This window comes from Dipodomys merriami, unplaced genomic scaffold (genome assembly GCF_024711535.1).
Source record: "Dipodomys merriami isolate MVZ:Mamm:240054 unplaced genomic scaffold, mDipMer1.0.p SCAF_1808, whole genome shotgun sequence".
Taxonomy (NCBI): Eukaryota; Metazoa; Chordata; class Mammalia; order Rodentia; family Heteromyidae; genus Dipodomys; species Dipodomys merriami.
The window spans coordinates 39395-54434 of record NW_027203169.1 but is presented as its reverse complement, the minus strand read 5'-3'; the positions used below and the strand labels follow the sequence as shown (position 1 = coordinate 54434).

Here is a 15040-nt window from a genome sequence, read left to right as displayed (position 1 = left end):
GAGGATTTTTAAAAGGTAAATTTAATGTAGATTTCTTTTTGATTTTGTTGTTGCTTTTCAAATTGGAAAATAGTTTTTTGTTTTTGTTTTTTTTGGTCAGTCGTGGGGCTTAAAATCTGGGCCTGGGTGCTGTCCCTCAGCTCTTCAGCTCAAGGTGAGCGCTCTACCACTTGAGCTACAGCACCTTTTCCAGTTTTCTGGTGGTTATTGGAGATAGGAGTCTCACGGTCTTTCCTGCCTGGGCTGGCTTGAATCGGTACATACATTTCAATTGTTTGCAAAGTTGGGCATTTTCAGTTGTTGCAAAGTCTTTTTTGGTCTAGATTATTTCTCTTTGCCTCTGTCTTTTTGTCTTTGCAGTGAAATTTTAATAACTTGCAATGCTGTATATTTAGTGGAGTATTACATACAGTTCAGTTTATTGTGCTTACTTGTGACAAAATATAAACCCATTTTACTCATGTTGATGTTGTTGAGATGCATTTTTATTTTACTCCAGCATATTTATAATCTTGTGTCTCTAGCGGTCAGTGTGGCTTAAAGAAATTTTGTTCTGCTTCATTTCAGACTACATTGAATTAACATTTAGTTCAAAGCACCTTAATCACTGTGATGATAAAAATAATGGCCAAGGGAACAGAAGTCAATTAAAATGACAACTTCTACAAACATTATCTTATACAATGATATTGATTTTGGTACATAGAAATTTTGACTGAGCCCATGGACTTTAATATTCTTGGAAATATTTGAAGTATTTTTCCCTTTATCATGGAAATTGTTACCACTTTTGTTTAAAAAATACATGAATTATTCTTCTAGTTTCCTTTTAGAAATAGATTTGTGCCTCTATTCAATGCTATTCAGATAGACACCTCTGACAAGCCATATTATTTCTTCATGAAGTTGATTTGATGCAATTATATGTATGTTTCCATATTTATGTTGTGTTTAAAGAAGAGGCATTATGAAATTCTTGGGATGTATAGACTTGTCATGGTTTAACTAGGATGCTATTGAAAAGTCTATCATAGCTCTGTCACAACTATCTGCTTTAATATCCACCACACTTTTAAGACTTCTTTAGCTCTCTAATTTCTTCTTCTTCATCTCTTTCTGTCTTGATTTATTGGGATAATATAAAGGTGAATTGCTGATAAAATTGTAGATTTGGTTAGAATTCTTAGATGACTTCATTTATTAAATACTCTTCAATGAACACATGGTAATGGTAGGAAGAGAGGAAAGAAGACAAGTTTATATTATTTTAGGGATGGGCATCAGCAAAGTGAACAAGTGCTCCCAGGGGCCACAGCATGAACAATTTCGCATTTATTTATTCTCTTGTAAACTATAATCAAATATATGTTAGTAATTACATTAATATATAACAATGTAATATATAATATGGAATAATTACATTTGTTAGAGATTGTATTTATTTGATTGTATATGTTGTAGAATCCATTGCTGCATATTGTAGAAACAGTAAAGAAGGGCTGACTAGAGCATCAACATGCTGAAGGCAATAGAAAGCAATATCAACTACTTGCTACAGCAACATATACTGTATACTAAGATCAAAATGATGCAGAGATTAGCATGTCTCCTGTATAAGGATGACAAACAAATTGCTAAAGCATTTCATATTTTAAAATATTGCAAGTGTATATCTATATGGCAAGGAAAGGAATAATAAAATGTGTAGAGCCAAACTCTCTATTTCTAGAAGTCTGGGACCACTTAGAATATGAAGAAATGCCTATATATACTTTAATAGCTCCTAAGAGATTATTGTTTGTCTCCTTAGTCCATATGTAAGGAACTCATTTAGTGTGCAGAGCAGTTTTGTAGTTGTAGGAGATATTGTGAGATATTTAACAGAGTCCAGTTCAGAGTTTGATGCAGCATATCAGGAAGGTTCTAGAAAATACTAGAAATATGCAGAGGAGGAAGGAGCTGGAGTGATAGGAAAATAGTTAAAGGAAAGCTATTTTTCAGATCCAGTATCCTTTGAGTTCACACCTTACTTTGATTTTTATGTGTAGCCATGTAAAAGAGTTCTAGCCATGTAATATTGTCAGTCCCATGATATGTGCTATTTTCAGGCCTCATCTACAAAACTCTCCTAATCATTATCCTTTCTCTTCTTGCACTAGTGACACTGGAAGCCAAATATCAAAGTTAAGCAGAATCCGTGGCAGAATCTGTATTCCTACATCAAGAGAAGAGCTGCTTGACTATCATGAATACCTAATTTGGACTTTAGGAGAGAAGAAACAAACTTTTGTCAAGCCACTGATTTTTTAGTTTTGTTCTTCAAATCACTGTTATTATCATTATTATCTTTTTATTAATTTTGGTTTATTAGTCAAAACAATATACCTTTCTAAAATAAAACTCAGTATATCATGTTAACTGTCATGAGAAGATGAAAAGAAAAAACGTCCCCACCCTCACTTCCCCACCTTATCCAAGCTGATGTCATAGTTGAGAATAGAATTGTAGTTACTAGAAGTTGGGGAGAATAAGGAGAATGTGACCATAGAGGAAGGCTCAACAGTAAGTACCAACTTACAGTTAGGATCAAGAAATTCTGATGTGCCATTATGGAGATAGGTGATTTAGATGATGAGAATTTATTGGTTATTCCCTGAAACTAGAAGAAAATAGTCTGAAAATTTTCAGCAGAATAAAATGTTTGTTTTTCTGCCACAGAAGCATATGTTTAAGTAATAGAGAACAAGAGTCTGGAAAGTAGGGTGCAGCAAAATATAGACAGTAAAGACGTCCTGGAGTCAGAATATAATACAACTGGTTAAACTATAATATTGAGCAAAAGGATCAAAAAGTTAGTTGTCTCAGTTTATAGAGCCTGAAGTAAACCTACTGAAGTGTAAAGGTAAGGAGAGTGGTAATATGTCTTAGGATAAGAAAGATTTGTTATTGTTTCTGCATTGGTGGAAGTGACAATGGATGGGGTGGGAAAATTGTGGTTGAGGTCAGAGTGGAGGCAGAGATTTCTTTCCAGGAGAGGCTAGTTGAACACGTGAGCTGGTGGTGCTGGTGATAAAGGAATAGGCTGAAAAAAATGAGCCACGGGAATGTTGATGACTGTGGGAGCACTGAGGAAAGGGAGAAGCTGGAGATAACTTTTAGGTCTATACTTTAGAGCAGTGAGTGTTCCTTTGCCACATGAGTTTGAGGCATACAGAAAAGGAAAGAAATTACCATAGTATCTAATATGTTCTACAAAGATAAAAAGAACAGTTAACATCAAACTACAGCAGCATTCCTCATGTTCACAAATCCATTTTGTCTTCCTAGGTACATAAACTATATTTTCAATCCTTTCTTGGAGCAAGGTAAAATAATATGGTTAAATTCTAGACAACAGCACATAGTTGTAAATGGTATATGCAATTTCCAGCTCAATCCATAAAATCCTGTATTTTATTCCCCAGCATCTGTTCTGTGGCAACCTTGGAAACTACATATTCCAAATGTTAAACTGCAATATGGAAGAATCCTGTCTCTGTAAGTCACCATTTAGATGAATGAGAGCTTTCCTGAATAGCTATGCAACCAACTGAACTATGACTTAAAGTACAAATTAATATTTATTGTTTTAACCATAATGAACATAGTGTGTATTTAACCAGAATAGCCAATGACACAAATACTTTGTTATTAAGCAACTTTAAGTTTAATGTAGCATCTGTTTAATGGATGGGCTAGCCCTAAAATCAAACTTCATTCATACTCTGGTGGAATAACCCGTGATATCACAGGTTATTGTTCCAATAGGATTTTAGAACCTTTTCCTGTTTATTCTCCTATTTTTCAATCTTAGTTGGTAAATTCTGGTGGTTAGATTTTAAAATAGAAAACTTGATGGTGTATTTTGTCTATTACTTTCTTATTTGAAAAAAATCCTTTAACTGGTAAAAGAGGCTTAAAGTATAGATCTTATTTTACAATATCTTGTCTGATATACTGCTTGGTGTGTTAACAAATATAGTTTAGAGCCTCTCTTATTTTTTCTTTATTTGACAGCCAGTAAGATTTCTGGTACTGTTACATTTATGACTTCATAAATTGGAAATGTGGTCAGAAAGAGAAAACCATTATCACTTAGGAACTCATTCTGCAACAAGATTTTTACCCAAGATTTCATTGGAATTATGGTCTATATGTAGAATCTACCTTGATGGTTTAATGTTGAAATCTGAAGTGAAAGAATTAACTCTGAATGTACTTTTGAAACCTCATTATTTTCATCATAGATTGAGTAATAACAGGCAACATTCTGATTATAGAAACTAGGTAGAAATGATCTCTGTAAACTAAATTGCTAACCTTAGTTTATTTCACTTAGTGTATCCATTGAATGAAATTTTGGTGTGCTGGAAAGTGGCAGTTAAGATACAGCTTAAACATTTTCCCAATATGAATCTGTATTACATTTGTGATTTTTGTGCTAGTGGATATTGAACCTGGTATCTTAAGCATGGTAGATAAGCACTGTCATTAAGCTATATCTCTAATCCTATATATATATATATATATATATATATATATATATATATATATATATATATATATATATATATAAAATCCTTTATATATATATATATATATATATATATACACAAAGATATATGAACATTTAAAACAGAAGCAACACAGAAGTGTATAGAAGTGAAGTGCATCTCAAAACCTATCAATAATAAAGAACTGTTAAAATTCTGAAGTAGATTTTTATGCCTTCTTTATTTCCATACACAAAATAGTCCTCAGACATATATACAAACACACACATAAATAGAATCAAAATACAGATGTTTGTAATTTACAATTTTACTCACAAGCCTGAAATGTGGTTGTCTCATGTCTGTAAAGAAGAATCACTTTAAAAACACTATGAAATAATCTTTTATAGAAAATACAATAATATAACTAGTGTGGAACACTGAGGTTTCTAGTTTTTCACCATTGTGAGAAATACTGCCATTAACTAATGTGTATATATTTGGGTTTTTGTGAGTAGTGTAAATTGCTATGGTGAATTTGCTTGGAGGGAGGAAAACACATTTAATATTTCTAAATTTAATAGTATTGGAAAGAGTGTATCTATTATGACCAATGCATAGGAAAGGCAGTAGAGAGGATAATGCCTACTATTATAGAAACTGAAATAAAGAAGTCCATGAATGAATTTGTGCTGTTTCTAAAAGCTATTCTGACTCCTGTATTCCAATGTTAGAGTCTGTATTCCAATGTTAGTCTCTGTATTCCAATGTTAGACAAGATTTCCTGATACACAGGAAATGAAACTAATATGTAAATGTAGTATAGGTAGAAAGACTAGAAAAGATTTTTGTTGGAGTAAGACAACTGCATAACTTGTTTGCATTCAGTCCTCTTCTCTTACTCTGAGATGATCTTGTGGAATCTGAGATTACACTTGAGGTACTATAGGATTTGTGAGGTTCTCCATGAGTTCCTCACATATTCTATCTGATTGCTTCACTGTTGTTTTATTTCCATGTGAAGAAGCTAGTAGCCTTTACTGTATTCATTTCCTTCTCTTCTTTCTTCTGCCTGTGTTAGCTGAAAAATACTCTGAAATGTTGAATGAGAAGTTGGAGTAGAGTTAGAGTTGAGAAACTAGGTTTGAGAGTCTCTATTATAGCAGCATTGACAACAAGAAAAACAAATTAGAGAACTAAGGGATCATCGCTGGTTTGTCTTTTGCTTTCTGAAGGTCTGATGTAAAACACATCTGCATTGTGTAATGTGTTTTTTAGATCCAGGCTCTTTCTTTTGTGGTTTCCAGGGTTGTACTCTAAAATGCCTCAGCTTAGAAGAGAGACTCATTTTCTACTGATTATAATTTGTTCTGCTTTCAGTCCATGTTCACATGATATTAGCCTTATTACATGGAGACAAGAAAAGTGAGTCAGCACACAGTAAGTATAACTGTATGTAGAAATCAGGCCTGGAGTCACTTCACATCTCTACGGCTAACTGCTGTGTCAACTTGACAAGATTGTCAATAATTTAGTATCTTAGTTTTCTTGTTTATAAAATAAGGATAAGAATATGACTTTTCAGGCCTGGGAAGGTGGCTCAGTGGTAGAGCGCTTGCCTTGCATGCTTGAGGCCTTGGGCTCAATTCCTCAGCACCACATAAGCAAAAAGAAAAAGGCTTGAAGTGGAGCTGTGGCTCAAGTGGTAGAGCGCTAGCCTTGACCTGAAGAGCTAAGGGACAGCGTCCAGGCCCAGAGTTCAGGCCCATGACCGGACCCCCCCCCCAAAAAAAAAGAATATGTCTTTTCAGCAAAAGATTATTTCATAGTTTTTCAAAGTTATTCTTATTTACTGACATGAAACAACAACTGCATTTCAGGTTGCTGAATAAGTGACTATATGTAAAGGCACATAGCACATTCTTTTTTTGGGGGGATGGGGGGTGTTCTGATTGTGGGGCCTGAACTTGGGGCCTGGATTGCTGTCCCTCAGCTCTTCAGCTCAAGGCTAGTGCTCTACCATTTGAGCCACAGCACCACTTCCAGCTTTTTTCTTTTTGCTTATGTGGTGCTTAGGAGTCGAATCCAGCGCCTCATGCATGGAAGGCAAGCGCTCTACCACTGAGCCACCGTCCCAGCCCCCATAGCATATTCTTAAGAAGTGAACCCAGGCTCTGGGGGCTCACATGTATAAGCTTAGCTGCTCAAGAGGGGTTTGGAGTAGGAAAATCAGTGAGATTCTTACCTTCAACTAATCAGAAAAATGTTGGAAGTGAAGGTATGGTCAACTGAGAACTTGAGAATTCCAAGCCATGAGTTGAAACTCAGTTCTAGCGCAGGAAAAAAAGAGATAGATTCTAGTATTAGTGGTAGTTGCACTGGGAATAGAATCATCAATCATGGCTATTGACATGAAAAATACAGAGAATACCTTTAATTGGTACAAAGAATGTGTATAGGAATTTGAGAGAATCAGCTTACTTTCAGTAAAGTTGAAAAAGTAACAATTCATGAAGAAAAATGCATTTGAGTAGGGTCCTAAAAAATGTGTTCCTTTTCCACTAAATCTGTGAAGAAAAATGCAATTTGCAGAATAGGGTGCCAGAGGGAACAAGGATATTGCTGAAGAAATTTGGTGAAATTTGACCTGAAATGCAGTGCCAATTAAGACAAATAGCAAGCTGATAAAAGTTATAAATGAGGGCTAGGGACTTGGCTCAGTATTGAGTGCTTGTTTAGCAATTACAAGAAGTTAATTCCAGCATCATGCACAGAAATCTTAAAATTGAGTAGTCTATGATTTATAAATAAATGACTGTGGTTCTTGTTTTGCTGTATGGGGAATGTGCTGTTCAGATGGGAGAGAACCTTGCCCAGGCCAGTGAGGAGCTGTTCAAAATTTGACCTCCTCTATCCTGAACAGGGAAGTGAAGAAGCTTTGAAGGGGGAGTTTATAGTTTCCTGACACTTTGAAGCACATGGATAGATTTATTTCTACTTCCTCTAAGGGAGAACTTCTCCTAACTCATTTTTCAGGACATAAGGAGTTAGAAATTACCCTGCTTATGGAACCAGACTTATTCTCACTTTTTATTTATTTCAGAGCCCAGTTTCTGACATTTGTATTTGCTCTTTATTTGAGGGCTTGTGAAATCTTATCTCTTTGGTTTGCTTGACTTAATCGCCCATTTTAGAACATGGATCTGCTTTTTCCCCCTGATTTTGAGGCTTCCTATGGAAGTTGACTCCTGCCTCATGGAACCTCTAGTCAAACAAAGCCCTGGATTCTCTTTTTAGCTTGATCCCAGGAGAACCTCAAGCGATGGAACTGTGGGATAATCTTTAAATGGGACAGACCAACTGTATCCAAATTTGTGTTTGTCAGCGAATGCTTGAATGACCTCATCTAGAACACTCAGTGTCTGTATATCTCAGACTGTCTTATTTGAAAATTGATTATAATAATCATAGTACCAGCCTCATGAGGTTATTGTTAGGATTTAATTGAGTAAAACTATGTCTAGAAAATCATTTCTTAATAATGTTAATGTGTTAGAATTTATTATCTATTGTAAGGGGTTCCTGTGGGTACAAGAAGATCAACATTAATTTGACCTAGGGGAGCAAAGAAGACCTCTAAAGAGATAATGATCTTTGAACATAAATTTGATCAACAGATCATTTCCTAAGGGATGCAATGAAGGGAAGGCAATCCAAGAAGAGAGAAAGCTGATGAAATGGTTCAGGTATGAAAAATTTAAGAAGTGTATTATGTGTGGAGCTCTGGATAAATTGTGGAAATGGGGTGAGGATGGAGAAGTTAGGGCAAATGATGTAGCTGAAGAGGGTGGGACAAAGGGAAACTGGGAAGGATTTTCAGGTTAAACCAGTGATTTGTAGTTTAGTTCTGGAGAAGCAGGATGCTAGTGACATTATTTAGGTAGGGAAATAACCATGATGAGGTTTGTAAGGTTCCCCTGGTTACAGTGTGAAAGATCGATTGCATTGAGCTTGAATGTTGGCAGGGAGTCACATTTAAGGAGTTATTTCATTTACTCATGGAGATAAATTAATGTGAGTTCTGTACAGTGGGTCATTAATATCACCTATGCTTTCTTTCCTTTGTTGTGGTGATAATTGCAATTCTCATACATTGCTTTTGTTCCACGTAGTCATTAGTCATTAGTTGACTTGAAAACCTTTATGCAAGCAAAGGATTTTAAAGTGTTGAAATGTATTTGACATGGTACTGAAGCTTTAATTGTGGCTATGATTCAAATCACCCCAGAATTAAGTCCATCCTTTGCTTTACTTGTCCCACCATTAGTAGTATCTCCGGGTGAGTGACCTCTTGGCATTTTTCTGCATGTGTTGGTTGGATTTAGACAGATTTCATTAAACATTTCGTTTTACTTGGCTTGCTTCAGGGTAAAGTCCAAAAGAACTCTCGATATTTGTTCCTTCCCCCCCTCTTCAGCTAACCTATGATTATTTTCTCAAATGGATCCTTTCACACATAGAGTCATTTAAAGAATTTTACCATCTTTTGATTCTATCAGTCTATCAAAAACTTTGTACAAGCTCTAAACAAGTCTGGAATTTGAAGTTACATGTCCTGTCAAAACATTTTTTTTATTTATAAACTCATTTTTCTTTGCTGTGTACTTCTGAAAAAATAGCATTAGCTCTCTATGGTTTTAGAAATTCCTTTTCTTTCAGAACAGCTAGGAAAAAACTACAAATAATAAAACAAAATAATCTGTAACAGACTGTTTTTTTTTTAATAAAAGGGGGGGGGAACCTCATTTCAGAGAGGTAAGGTTGGTCAAGCATTTTAGGTAATGAGAAAGGGAATTTTTCTTAGCCAAACAGAAATGAGGGTTTTAGTGCTTTTAAGGGACTTCCAGAAAGTATTGGTGACTCCTCTTCGTTTTGATGTCTTTTCTGAGTCTCTCTGAATATGTTAGAAAGATCCAAGTAATTAAAGATCTTCAGTGTCTCAGATGATAAGGATTATCACTAAACTTTCTTTTTCCCACCTATATTGCCAACTTCTTTTAGAAAAGAAATAGTATGTGCATCTAACCTTTAGAGGGTCTTAAAGGAATAGGAGGGATTTCTTCACAAATCTGGACAAATTTAAAATACGAAATACAAAGCTCTATGGAATATTACTGGGATAAATGTATAACTAAAGAAAAGAAGTAAAAATTTCCCCACGTTTCTGTAGGTCAGTGAAATGTTAATAAATGTTGAGGGTAGCCTGTGGAAAGTTAATATGGTTAGGTGAGTTAAGGAATGTTCTACCCATCTTAAACAGAAAGCTAATGAGGATTATAGACAAAGAGGATTATAGATACCCAAAAGGAATAGATTTTCTGCTTATTTGACCACACAATGTTTTTCATGGGGTAGGTCAGAGGACCAGAACTCCTCATTTGGAGCACTAAGAAAATGTTTGGGTACATAAAACTAACATGTTTTAACATTAGAAGTTAAGAGTTTTCAGGCATAAATTCTAGTTGAAATCAAATACAGTGGGATACTGCAAAGCCATTGAAATTCAGGTTATTTTTAAGACATAAAAAATGAATATTCTTGGGCTGGGAAGGTGGCTCAGTGGTAGAGCACTTGCCTTGCATGCATGAGGCCCTGGGTTCGATTCCTCAGCACTACATAAGCAAAAAGAAAAAAGACAGAAGTGGCGCTGTGGCTCAAGTGGTAGAGTGCTAGCTTTGAGCTGAAGAGCTGAGGGACCGTGCCCAGGCCTAGAGTTCAGGCCCCATGACCGGATTCCCCCCACCAAAAAAAATGAATAATCTTGGGGGACTTACTGGCTCTGAATTGCTGTGGATGGCTTTAGGATATATTGTACTCTGACTCTTCCCATCACACTTTAACTAGACCTTACTTGCTTGGCACAGAGCATGAAGACTTTATGCTGGTTGTTGAGTATTTATCAACGACTTCTAGAATCTTACCAAAAATCATATGTGTCTTCTGAAATTGAACATGACATTGTAATCATTAATATGATTTACATGATGAAGTTAATAATAGAACTAATTTTATTTCTATATATGTTGACATACTCTGCTAATTCATAGATTAATTCCAAAGAAGGTGTACATAGTTTTGTTAGATTAACAATATGTGACTAAATTTAGAATTTCAAAGGCTAATAGAGTCTTAATATTAAGATCCATAGCAGTTGAAAGCTACTTATTATTGTATTTTTAAAAATAGTATTTTTAGACATATATAATGGACTTTTAGAAAAGGCAAAAACCACAGAAAACCAATGTTTTCTAAAACACACACACACACACACACACACACACACACACACACACACGAATGTTTTACCTATTTATGCAAATCTAACTCCGTAAGTTTAAATAGTGACTTACTTATATTTTTAATGCTGGATTACGGAATTTGAATTTCAAGAAATTTGAACAGGATGAAATGACTAAATTTTGTAGAGGTAAATGTTATATTCTCTATTTAGAACTGTTAACTATCTCACTCACTGTGGAGCAGAATAATTTTACTTAGCACCAAGTATCAAAAATATCCTGGGCTTACCCATACAGTAAATGTGCACTCAAGTTACAAAAATGAGTCTAATAGGTGAAAGGGATGGCATCAGGTTCAACCCAACAATAGCTTTTAGTGAAGAAGTATAAGGTTGTCTCAGAATATTCAGAGGAATGAAATCAAGATAGGAAGAAATTTCCTATTGTGCTATAGGAAACGAAGCTAAAATTTTATGTTTTCTGAAACTCTAGGAAAACAAAGTTATAGAACACGATATATGCTTCAAATGGCAAGATTCAATCAGTAGATAGAAGCTCTCAGGGAATGGATTATATAGCTCTTTCAAAATAGTCTGACACTAGAACATTGAGGAAGTAATTAGGTTGGCAAAAGATTAGAGATTTCCCTGATATTATTGCTTCCATAGTGTGTAGTTCAATTTTAGGAAAATGTATTGAACATCTATAACATCTCTTCTAAATTTATGATTATAGGCTCGTAAACGTAGAATTAGGTGCATTAACTAATAGTTTTAATTAGGTGACAATCAAAGGACAAGGGAAAATTTTGGAAGGAACTTGGAAATAGTACTGAGGAGAAATGAAACAAAATATTATTAAAATGAGTTTTAAGAGTTTTCTTGAGCATAGTCTGACCTTGCTGTGGAATTTTCTTGAGAGCTATTTGCCTACTTTATGGATATCCACCAATGTGCAGCCATGGGTAAGGTTTTGAGGATAGATGTGTTTGAAATGGGATACATGAAGAAAAGTCTAACTACAGGACTATTAACACCATCTCTTATTTGTATACGCATCCTATGTGCCTTCTATATGTAACACCTAGGATATTATAGTAGTGAAATAATTCAGTGAGACTGTAAGAATTTCTTGTATGCCAGAAAAGTTCTACACTGAAATTGGCTTTGTCTTCTAGAGTAGTGTAGACAATAGTTTTCACTCATAATTTCTTTTGGGGGGGAGGAGAGGGTCCGGTCATGGGACCTGAACTCTGGGCCTGGACGCTGTCCCTCAACTCTTCAGCTCAAGGCTACTGCTCTACCACTTGAGCCACAGTGCCACTTCCGGCTTTTTTCTTTTTGCTTATGTGGTGCTGAGGAATCGAACACAGGGCCTCATGAATGCAAGGCAAGTGCTCTACCACTGAGCCACCTTCCCAGCCCCTTCACTCATAATTTCTTTGAGGTTGATTTTAATTCGTTTCATTAATCCGTCATTCTAAAAGGAAGGATTTTCTTTCTTCAATTGAGATATGTCACAGTGCTCTAATTTACTTGGTTTTTTATTAACTTGTGAAGAAAGAGGGCAAACAAATGTTTCAATATTAGTTTCAATAGTTAAACATTATTAAACTGGTTGCATTAATTTACATTCATTAATAGCAAATGCTTTTATTGCAAGCCATGCATTTTCTAATTAGGAATCTGAGGTTAATATGTTACTTAGGACTTAGGTAGGGATTTTAAATTTTATTAACTGCTTAATTCATCCTATTCTCTGGCTACAGTTGCCTTTCAAAGGTTTAGAACCAGAAGCTGTGACTGTTTTCTATGGAGGGACACTAGTCACTCACCTACTTAGAACGTCGAATAGAACTGTTTTCTATTGTGGTTGGAACAGTGTTGGCCTTTGATGCTGACATTACTGTGACCTTTGGAAATCATGTTAAGTGAGGTAAGGCAAGAACAAAAAAGCAAATGCTGCATAATCTCACTCGTGGTAGGACTTAAATGTTCAGAAATTGAGAATAGAACAGTGATTTTATAAGAAATAGAAGTTAGGAATGGGAATGGAGAGATGGAAAAATATTGCTCCGTATGTAGAGAGTTATAATTCAGTAGAAGTAACTTGTAGTGTTCATGGTAGACTGACTACGGAAATATATACATGTTTCCAAAAGAGCAATGAGAGGAGTTTGATTGCTTTAACAGAAAGAAAGTATAACTATTTGAGGATATAGGGTTACTCTCATTGTTGGCATACAGAAAAGCCACGGAATTTTGAGGGTTAATTTATATACCTTTCCATTTTGCCAAAGTTTCAGATCAGCTCGAATAACTTGAGGGTGGAGTCTAGGGGATTATTTAAATACAAGATCATGTCATCTACTAAGAGGAAGAGTTTTTCTATTTAGATCCCCTTAAAGTTTGCATCTTGTTTTATTGTTCTAGCTAGGTATTCTAATATTATACTGAAGAGGAATGGAGAGAGTGGACAATCTGTCTCCTTCCTGAAATTTGAGGAAATGGCTTTACTTTTGCCATTAAGTATAATACTAGTTATAGTATAAGTTATAATGTAAGTTTGTCATACACAGCTTTTCTTATATTGAGGAATGTTCATTCCATGGATTCCTAGTTTCTGCAGAGCTTTCTTAATAAAGTGGTGTTGGATCTTGTCAAATCTTTTTTCTGCATCTATTGAGATTACTATGTAATTCTTATCCTTGCTCCTGTTGATGTGATGTATTACATTTATTGTTTTGTGTATATTGAACCAACTTTGCATCCATGGAATGAATCCTGTTTGATCATAGTGTATGATTTTTTTGATGAATTGTTGAAGTTGATTGGCCAGGATTTTGTAGTTTTGCATTAATGGTCATCTGAGAAATGGGTCTTGAGTTCTGTTTCTTTGATGATTCCCTGTCTGTTTTGAGGATGAGGGTTGTGCAGGCTTCCTAGAATGAGATTAGTAGTGAACTTTCATTTGCATTGAAGAGTTGGAGTAGTATCAATTGAGTTCTGCTTCAAAGGCCTTGTAGAATTCAGCTGTGAATGCATCTAGTCCTGGACTTTTCTCTTACTCTCCAGTTTTGAATTTATTTATTTTTAACATCCTGCAGCATGGAGAGCTGCTGCTGCCATGCCGCAGAGGGTGGGGCCACCTCTGGCTCTGTTTACTCTGTGAAGAAAGTTGCCCTGCCTTGGATGGTCCTTCCCCCATCTGGAAAGGTCAACTTTCCCCAGTATGGAGCTGAGTGCCAGTGGTTGGGTTGCTTTGCACTGTTGAATGGCTCAGCAGTGTCTAATTCTAAGGCCTGAGGTATCTACTGGCTGCCCTGGCTCCGTCTTTGCCAATATGAAAGATGACATTCTTCTGGGATGATAGGGGAAGAGCTACCTTCCAAACTCTGTTTTGTGAGAAGGAATGGGAATGCCTTTTTGGGTACTTACCTTCCCTTGGTTTTTCAGGCTATCTGTGATCTGCGTCCATCTGTGGTCAGCAGGATGAAGATTTTTGCTCCTGGTAAATTCAGACTGGTAGTGAATAGAAGCTGCTTGCACTCTGTTTCTGTCACCTTTTCCTCAGGCTCGGTCTACTGTTATGTTGGCAGCCACAGCCACTGCCACCTCGGTCACTGGTGTATGCTCAAATCTGCCTCCTTAAACAGGCTGCCTGAAATTTTCCTCTCTGGCCAAACTCTCTGTACTATGATGGCTCACTTGGGTGACTCTGAGCCTTGGATTTTTCACTGGAACACTAAAACTGGTTTCTTCATGATATCTCAGTTAGCTCCTAGGTGCGCCTCTGCAATCTTTGAAGTCCAAATTTTTTTTTAATTTTTTTATTGTGAAAATACTGTACAGAGGGGTTACAATTACATGGGTAAGATAGTGAGTACATTTCTTATCAATCATTGTAGCCTCCTCCTTTGTTTACCTTTCCCATCCATACCCATCCTCTCTCTCCCCCCAATTCTCCCCCCCCCCAAGTTGTAAAGTTCGTTTTCTACATGACGACTTGTACTTCTCATTGTTGCAACAGGTCCACCTGTATCCTTATTTAAACAACTTGTTTTTCCCCTTCCCCTCCACAAACTATACCGACATCAAATACAGTGAAAGCAGGGTTTATACTGTGGGGGAGGGACATACAAAGCAACAAAGAAATAATCTTATATATGCATTAGAAACAAATGGATGAAAGAAAAAAACATTAAAATAC

At 35.8% G+C, this 15040-nt stretch overlaps 2 long non-coding RNA genes and 1 pseudogene across 14 annotated transcripts in view; 2 read left to right on the top strand and 1 right to left on the bottom strand.

Annotated features, from left to right (window-relative positions):
- Window positions 1–1556: 1556 nt before the first annotated feature.
- LOC138830029 (U6 spliceosomal RNA) lies at window positions 1557–1654 on the top strand (annotated as a pseudogene).
- Window positions 1655–4873: 3219 nt separating this feature from the next.
- LOC138830028 (uncharacterized) lies at window positions 4874–14520 on the bottom strand. Its single transcript, XR_011372836.1, has 3 exons — window positions 14269–14520; window positions 6778–6862; window positions 4874–5625 (listed from the first exon to the last, which is right to left on the bottom strand). It is a non-coding gene; the product is annotated as an uncharacterized lncRNA (long non-coding RNA).
- The window catches only part of LOC138830027 (uncharacterized), a 41831-nt gene continuing 39383 nt past the window's right edge, over window positions 12593–15040 (top strand). For 12 of the 13 annotated variants that reach the window (XR_011372835.1, XR_011372831.1, XR_011372826.1 and 9 more), the window contains exon 1: window positions 12593–12766. This is a non-coding gene — a long non-coding RNA (uncharacterized lncRNA). Of the gene's footprint in view, window positions 12767–14286; window positions 14342–15040 lie in introns of all 13 variants that reach the window. The other variant, XR_011372827.1, reaches the window with a different exon arrangement.